The sequence below is a fragment of the Notamacropus eugenii genome, chromosome 6 (genome assembly GCF_028372415.1).
Source record: "Notamacropus eugenii isolate mMacEug1 chromosome 6, mMacEug1.pri_v2, whole genome shotgun sequence".
NCBI classification, from domain to species: Eukaryota; Metazoa; Chordata; class Mammalia; order Diprotodontia; family Macropodidae; genus Notamacropus; species Notamacropus eugenii.
In genome coordinates, this window is record NC_092877.1 from 74,459,787 (window position 1) to 74,468,503 (window position 8,717).

At 37.5% G+C, this 8,717-nt stretch overlaps 1 pseudogene; it reads right to left on the reverse strand.

Moving 5' to 3' along the window:
* Positions 1-274: 274 nt before the first annotated feature.
* On the reverse strand, positions 275-8,325 carry LOC140511293 (gametocyte-specific factor 1 pseudogene; annotated as a pseudogene).
* Positions 8,326-8,717: the final 392 nt, after the last annotated feature.

Sequence of the window (8,717 nt, forward strand, 5' to 3'; positions counted from 1 at the left end):
ATGTGGAAGAAATAAAACCAAGCGGCTGATCATAATTAGCCAGTCTGTCAGAAAAATATCTATCCAAAAATGTAAACATGTGTCTTTTTTCTGCTTATGGAAATACAACAATCTAGAAATCCTATGGCAAAAATTTGGCAACGCATCACACAATCACACTGCAAGGCAGTAATCTTTGCATTATCAGCAGCGAGTGGATTAGGTACCTGAAACTAACAACCCTCACATAGATTGTCAAGTCTCCTTCTCTTTAGGGTATCTTAGCATTTTGATATTTTCACTTTTAATTCTCTTTAAAATATGGAAATAGAGGACACTGGAACATCTTTATCTTTCACATTTTTTTTCCTGGTCATATAAGAAAATATGCATTTTCTTTTGGATTTGCTACGGAATTTTAATTGTTCAACTGATATTTGTCAAAATGGAATAAAATCCTGGAGAGATAGGGTTATCAAAATTTTTATTAAAGTTGGTTTAGATATATTTTTTTTTTCTGTTGGAAAATGCTTTAAATCAATTGGGTTGTTTTCTCCCAACAATTCTGAGATATGTAGCACAGTGTTTTTGTGGAATCAACTGATTAAAATAGGATTTTTAACCTTCCTGTGTGTCACTGAAACTTTTGGCAATCTGGTGAAACCTATGGACTTCTTCTAAAAATAAAGTTTTAAAATGAAGATAATAAAATAGGGTTACTACGGAAAATAATTATCTTGGAATGCAGTTTTCAAAATGTTTTTAGAAAAATAAAAGTTTATGGACCCCAGGGAAGGAAACCCTAATAGGTTCGAAACAATTTGTCCACAATCACACATCTGCTAAGCTGCAGAACCCAGACCTGAATCTGTCTTCTTTCTCCATATCCACTACCTTTCCACTGTATCACTCTGCTTCCCCAATATTATCTATTAAAATCATATTGATAACTGTTGCTTTTATACCACAGTAATTTCTGAATATATTCTTTCCTCCATTGATTTTCAATCTCAATTCCAACCCTTGAAACAAAGAAAAAGACTTAAAATTATCTAACTGAGATTAACAGCATATTCAACATTCTTCACCCATAATCCCCAAATCTAAAAGGAAAGAAGATGTATTTCCTCATCTCTTCTCCATCTTCTGAATATTTAAAAGAATATGAAATTCAAAGCAAACATCATTGTAGGAATGACTAGAAGGAAACAGTAAGCATTATGGGGATGGAAGGAAGAAGCAGTTATTGATAGGGGTTATTACGTTATTATGACCTTGGGCAAGTCAACTTAAGCTCACTGGACCTCAGCTTCCTTGTCTATAAAATGAAGGGGTTGTACTGGATCATCTCTACATCTCTGATCTCGATCTGTAATTGTAAATCTATGAAATACTTCATAATACAATATTTTATAAACAACTATTTTCCATTTTGATGGAAAATCAGTACTACTATCTGTAAGTTGTGCCTATCAGACTCTTCTATTCTTTATCTGATACTTTTTTCATAAAGCACAAAGAAAATATAATGTTATTAATTACTTCTAGAACGAATGTGGCCAACATGTAGCTTTCCTCATAGCCTGGAGGTATTTGCATTCTCCTGGATGAATGACTAAGAAGCATCAAGAAAATCATGTGCGGAGGAAGCAATGAGGAAAATAAATCATTTTTAGGCTAAAAGATGAATAGAAACTTCTTCAGTCTCTCAAAAATAAATTTATTTTATGATAAAACATTTGGAGAGTTTTTTTAAAAGAATTATAATGATATAGCTTATGAAACACTAAATTAAGAAATTTATAAGCATGGAAAACAACATTACATTGCTGAAGAAAGGTAAGTGCCTGGGGAGGGGGACATATAGGAAACATAGATTTGTCTTGGGATTATTAGTTTAGGAGTATATTTTTCAGAAGCTCTGACTTTATATTTACTTAAAAGGTGAATATGGATGGAGTAAGGCAAAGCAAAGCTCCAAAACTAAACTTGTTCTAATAACTCAATTTGTGTTTCTGGAAGGAAGGCATATACAAGAGAGATGCTATCATATAGCCACATAGATACAGCTATATACATATATGTACACATACATACACACATTATTTTTATATGCATAAATTCAGTAGTATGGCTTAGTGGAAAGTGAAAGAACTCACTTCAAGTTTTGACTCTATTACATATTAACTATGGATGCTTGGATGACTAATTAACTCCTGAGCAATTGTGGAGACTATAAGAAGCCAATCTATATCAATGGAGGAATACTGGGAGTTTCCTACACTAATTAGAAGCATGTATGTACATACACACATATGTACATAAACATACAATCATGGACATATACACACATAAACCAAATAGTTTCCATATCTCCGAAAAATTTGCTGAAAAAAAATTTAGGATGTATCCAATCTAATAAAGCCCCCAATTCTATAATAGTGTACAAATTATTTGGAGGAGGGGCAAGCAATAATTTTGGTACGTTTTCATTTTGGGACATTAAAGGTAATGCAAGTGTTTCTACTGACACAAAGTGACCTCAGAATAACTAACTTTGACAGGAAAAAGCCAGATTCAGATGACTTCCTCACTTTTAGTGTTCTGTCAGTTGGGTGCTTGATTTTGTGCCATATACAGAGTTTTCATTGCTTTTTTGTTGAGTGTTTAATTCTATAGTTTAAAAAGAATGGTTGTATATTGTATTACGAAATAGCTATAGTTTTTAAAGATCACACTTCAATGACTGTTAGAGGTATTGCTATTTTTTGTTTTGTTTTGTGGGGAAAGCAAGTATTCCATGAATCATTCTGGCCACAGGGTCAGTTTCTTCAAAGCACAAAAGAAAGTTACAAGTTAAAATTATATTATATATATATATATGTATATAGTTGCAAAACAGCTGAAATGGTACTCAAAACACAAGCAAAGCTCTTCAGAGAGATCAGTCATCTGAAGGGGTTGTTACTGATTCCTTGAAAACAGGGTTATTAAGCTTTTCACATATCACGGACTCCTTTGGCAGACTAGGGAAACTGATGGACCACTTAAATTATTTTTTTTTAAATTCATAACTTAATTTAATGCTAAATTTAAATGAGTGATTATTGAAAAATGTACTTTTCTGCATCCAAATATTATTCATGTGCTCTCTGGGGATTCATGGAACCAAGGTTAGGAACCCCTGATGTACCCCTCATGTACACTATGGCTTGGGCTTCTTGAAGTAGAAAGAACTACAAACAGAGGTGTCAATACCTCCTATGAAGAAGGAAAAATTATCAAGCACAAGATAATATAAAGAGTAAAATACTAAAGATTCGATAAAAATAAATTTTACTAATGAAATTCATGTTTTTGTTTTGTTTAGCTTTATTCAAGGATATACTAAAGCCATTATTAGAAGAGATCCAGATAAGCCTACAAGATTTAGGTATCTTCAACAGAGTGGAAAATATCTACCCAAAAATGTTTAGGAGATTTTTTTTAACTTCCAATGGGCCAGGAAACCTTGTAACTCTTGAGGAAATGGGGCACTATGATAAACATAATGATGTGCTAAGAAATAATTGTTGCAGAAGTATAGAAATTCCGAAATACTGCCATAAGGCCTTGTACTATATCACACATCGTAAAAGAAACATATCTAACAAATGGAGATAAACATGTTTTAATGCCCAGAAAACTTGGCTGATTTAAACTCTATTGATAACCTATGGGCTATAGTAAAAATTAGACTCAGAAAATGCAGCTGTTGATCAAAGGTATTTAATGTCTTCATGATGAAAAATGAAAGAGTGTGCCTCAAAATCTTGTGAATGCAATGCTAATTCATAACAAAGTGATGGTAACAAAGAGCAAATACATTGCTTATGGAGTTTTTTTAAAGATGTAAAAAAGTTATAAGGTTTATTGTGTAAGTAAATTAATATTTCATTTTGTCCCAATTCATTTTCATGCTAGTATGAACCTTCTCTTTGTAAATATTCCAATCTTTCCTTACTCTAGATGTAATCTGAACCCCAAAAGTCTAGAATTTCTAACCTGAGTAGAGGAAATATAAATTTTTCAATCTGCTCATATACTAATTCATAAATGTGTTATAATCTTTTAGTAGATCTTTGCAATGATTTGATGCAATAATTTTTATTTTGATGAACAACCGCAGGATCTCAAAGTATACCTTAATATCATTTGTTAACTTTTATTTGGGTTTATTTAGGTGAACCGAACCTAAGACATTCTCTAAACAATGACGAACAGATGTCTTGGTTAACGTGCATCAGGTTTTGAGTAAGTTGGAATTGGAATCTACTGGAGTTCTGTACTTAGTGGCAAATGACAAATGAAAGATGAAAATTGATAATCAGAAAAACATTCTGAGAAGGGCAGCCAGGATGTCTCTTAGCACAGTTCCTGGTACATATTAGGATCTTAATAAATGTTTATAAACTGACTGAAGGGCCTTTAGTCTATGTCTTATGAAGTCAGGTTAAGAACAATGGACATATTTCACCCAGAGAAGAGAAGCCTCAAGGGGCCATGACTCCTGTCATAAAGTATTTGAGGGCCCTTCTTGTTACAGGAGATTTAGACTGTCTCTGGCTCCAGAACTCAGAATCAAGAGCAATGAATAGAAAACAGAAAAAGGAGAATTTAGACTTGACGTCAAATAAAACTTCATAATAGACAACTCTCCAAAAGTGGAATGGGATAGCTCAGGAGGTAATGAGTTTACTTTCATAGGAGGTCTTCAAGTAGGGACTGGATAACTGTCATATAGTATGGATTCTTACTGTTTATGAATTAGACCTGGAGTGGGGAACTTAGAAACTCAAGGCCGCTTGTAGCCTTCTAGGTCCTCAAGTGCAGTCTACTGACTGACTACAAACTTCACAGAACAAATCTCCTTAATAAAAAATTTATTCTGTCAAAGTCAGACTCAGTCAAAAGGCCACACTCAAGGACCTAGAAGGCCACACGTGGCCTTAAGGCGGCAGGTTCCCCATCCCAGAATTAGACTATATGGCAACTGAAGTCCTAGGTTTTTCCATTCTGTAATGCTGTTTGGCAATAAGTAGCCATTACTAAATAAAGAAGTAGACTCTTTAATGCATATTTATACTTAAATGCAGGCAGTAAGCACAGAGCAAGTTACGGATTCCATTAGAACCATCCTTTTTTATGTTCCCCAGTTTTTGTAATATATGCTTATAACTTTTATATTTCATGACTATGGACTCTTCTGAATTTAATTTACTAGGCTTAACATGAATTGAAAAAGAACAGGGAATACACCAGTGAGTACTTACAAAAGGCATAGCTATAAATCTTTTGATCACAGCACTGGCAAAGGGAATAACATCTGCCCTGAGACATATTAGCATTCTACCTATAATTCCTATAGACCAGAATAAAGATCTTCTATGACAAGAATATGTTCTCACCCCACTTCCTCCTCGATTTTTTTTCTTTACTCTCCTCTCTTTGTTGGTGCTCTCTGCTCTCTCACAGATTATATTTACTACGTAGATAATTGGATTTACTTATATGTACAAATCATATCCCCTACCAACAGAAAGTAAATCCCTTGTAGGCAAAGTTATTGTTCCCAGTGCTTTAATGTAGTTAGGCACTTAATACATTTCCTTAATTAAGCTGAATGTAATTGAATTGAAAAGTTCATCCTTAAAAAAGGGTTCCATTACATTTTAGAGGTAGCTCTAATAGTGGATAGAGAGTTGGCCTTGATGGAAGATAAGACATATTATACCACTGACAAATATAGGCTTTATGACCCTGTGCAAGTCCCCACTCACTCAATATTCTAAGGCTAGGCAATTCTCTAAGATTAGAAATTGCAAGCACCTGGGTAAATGGAGCAGTGGATAGAGTGGAAAGAGAGTAGGATAGAGTGGAGTAGTGGGGCTGGACCTGGACTTATGAAGATCTGAGTTTAAATGCAAACCTCAAACACTTGCTATCTGTATGATTCTGGTCAAGTCACTTAACCTTTGCTTTAACTTAACTTATACAGTTGGAAAACTATATAAAATGGAGATAATGTTGTGAAGATCTGAAGAGATATTTGTAAACTGCATAGTACAGTGCCTAGAACACTGCAGGTACTAGGTAAATGCTAAGCATTTTTATTGCTGATGATGGTGATGGTGGTGGTGATGATGATGGTGATGGTGATGATGATGATGCAGAGAAGGTGCTGAGCCGTTGCTGGCAAAGCAGGAGCTCCTAGTACCAATAAAATCACAGATGTAGTCCATAACCCCTTTGAAATGTTCTCTATGGAGCTGATAGCACTATTCCTTTCATAGTGTTTGTAACATTCTCATCTGTTTTTCACGTTTTGTGATATTCATTATTGTATTCCTATATACATCCAACTATTCCTCAATTCATTCAATGCACAGTTATCAAGCACTGACTACATACACTGTAGCAGAACACTGTGCTACATCCTTTGAGGGATTCAAAAATAAATTGGGCCTTATCTTTGCCTTCAAGGAAATCACAATTTTATAGGAAAGATAAGACATATACACAAATAAATATAATGCAAATTAAAATAGGATGAGTGATTAAGTTGAACACTGGATATTATGAAATGAAATGAAGAAGAATTAGCTTCCATACTGGAGGAATGAGTAGGAGGATCAGGAATTCACAAACTGTCTCCAACCTATCTTTCTAATCTTATTTCACATGACTTCCTTTTATACACAGAATACAATGTGTCGCAAACAATCTCAGTGCTGTTTTAGGCTATTAAAGCTCAAAACTGAACCAAGACTTTTGGGACAGATTATATTTCAGGCAAATTGACTAAGGCTATTTTTTTAACTCAATTCATTATCATTCACTTCCATGTACAGACCCTTCCTCCCGCAAAACCCCTCCACTGGATCCCAAAGCCAGTCCCTGTCCTACATGCACATGCACGCATACACACACACACACATACACACACACACGCTGTCTGAACTTCTTTCTTATCTTACCTTATTAAAATATTTTTCTTCCTTCAATACTCAGCTCAGATTACTTCCTCCATAAAACATTCAATCAACTTCAAATGCTCTCTCTCTCTCCCTTCAATTTTCCAAAGAGCATTTCTTCCCTTTGCTTCTGTTACATTCTTGCTTTATGTGACTTCTTTGTGTCTACTTCTTCCCGGAAGAATGGAAGCTTTCTGACTAGGTTATTTTTCATCTTCCTGGTATCAGGGTTTTGCACATAGTAGGTATTTTATAAACGTTTGAGGAGTTGAACTAAATAGGATAATACTAAGATACATGGTAGACAGAGTGTTCGGCTTGGGGTCAGAAAATCTTATGTTCACATCCTAGCTATCATCTTTACTAGCTGTATGACCATAGACAACTTACTTAGACTCTCAAATCCTCAGGCAACTCATATTATAAATAATAGTTGAATTGGGTTTTGTTTCTGTGGAGAGACGTCTATGCGTAAGAACAGGTCCTTCCTTGACATACGAAAGGATATAATATTAGATAGGCGTCACAGTGGATAGAGTGTTGGACCTGGAATCAGGAAGATGAGCTCAAATCCAGCCTGACTTGAGCTCAAATCCAGCCTCAGACATCTATTAGTTATATGATCTTGGGTAAGTCAGCTTTTAAAACTTTTTTTTTTTTTTCAGAGCCACAGACAGTTTATCTTTCCAAAATAAGTAGCAGGAGGCAAAAGTGTCTTCTTGGGTCTGTCATCTGACGAGATAGATCTTCAGCTACTGTGAATTTCCATTGCTTTTCCACGATAGAACATATGGCAGAGACTGGGGGACCCGCATGCCCGAAGCCAGGATCCTCTTATGTTCCACCAGCGCATCGTTCGCAGGGCTGTCGTTGCCACCGCAGTTGGCAGTGCCCCAGACGAAGGTGCTGGACTGCTCCCACAAGTCTTCATCCATCCCAAGGAGGGCACCGCCGTATGCACGGTCAGAGCCTGGCACCTGCCTTTCCGGACTGGCTGACAACGTCCCGTGCGATGCCGCTTGTGCCATGGCAGCCTGAGAGGTGACGGATTTCAGCCTGGGAACTTGGCGGCGAGCGCTGAAAGGACACGGAGCCAGCTTGTTTGCAGCATCAGGGTGGTGCTCTCTGCATCTGAGCAGATGATAAGGGAACCTGCAGGCCCCAACCTGATGTTCTCATTCTGTGGACACTGTATCAACTTCTCTGGATACAAAGAATCCAGGGAATTGTCTTCCGTGCCTGCAGTGATACGGAGGCGGACCCAAGTGCTCTTGCAAAGCTGGGATTCAGGCCCCGGGAAATGGCATCCACCAAGGAAACGGAGTCGGACGTGTCAAATTAAACCGAGGGAGCGGCAGAAAGGCCGAGGGCTGGCTGGGGCAGGAGGCAGTGGCTAAGTCCGGGGTCTCGGCGGCCGCGGCCCCTCTAGGGGCGCTTCCCTTAATAAAAAAAAAAAAAAAGAGCTGGAAGGAAGAGTAGAGGCCCTCGAGAGGGGAGAGGCCGAGGAAGCCAGAGGCGAGGGCGGCAGCCCGGGCTGGACGCGTGGCCTCCTGTGGTGGCGGCGGCCTCGAGAAAGGAGCGGGAGAAAGAAGAGAGGCGCGCCAGGACAAGCCACATGGAGGGAGGCTTTGGAAAAGGAAACCGGGGCCGGGCAGGGCCTGGGCCGCTCGAGAGGAGCGCCCCCAAGAGCCCAAAAGGGGAGTTACTGTCAAGGGAAAGAGGGCT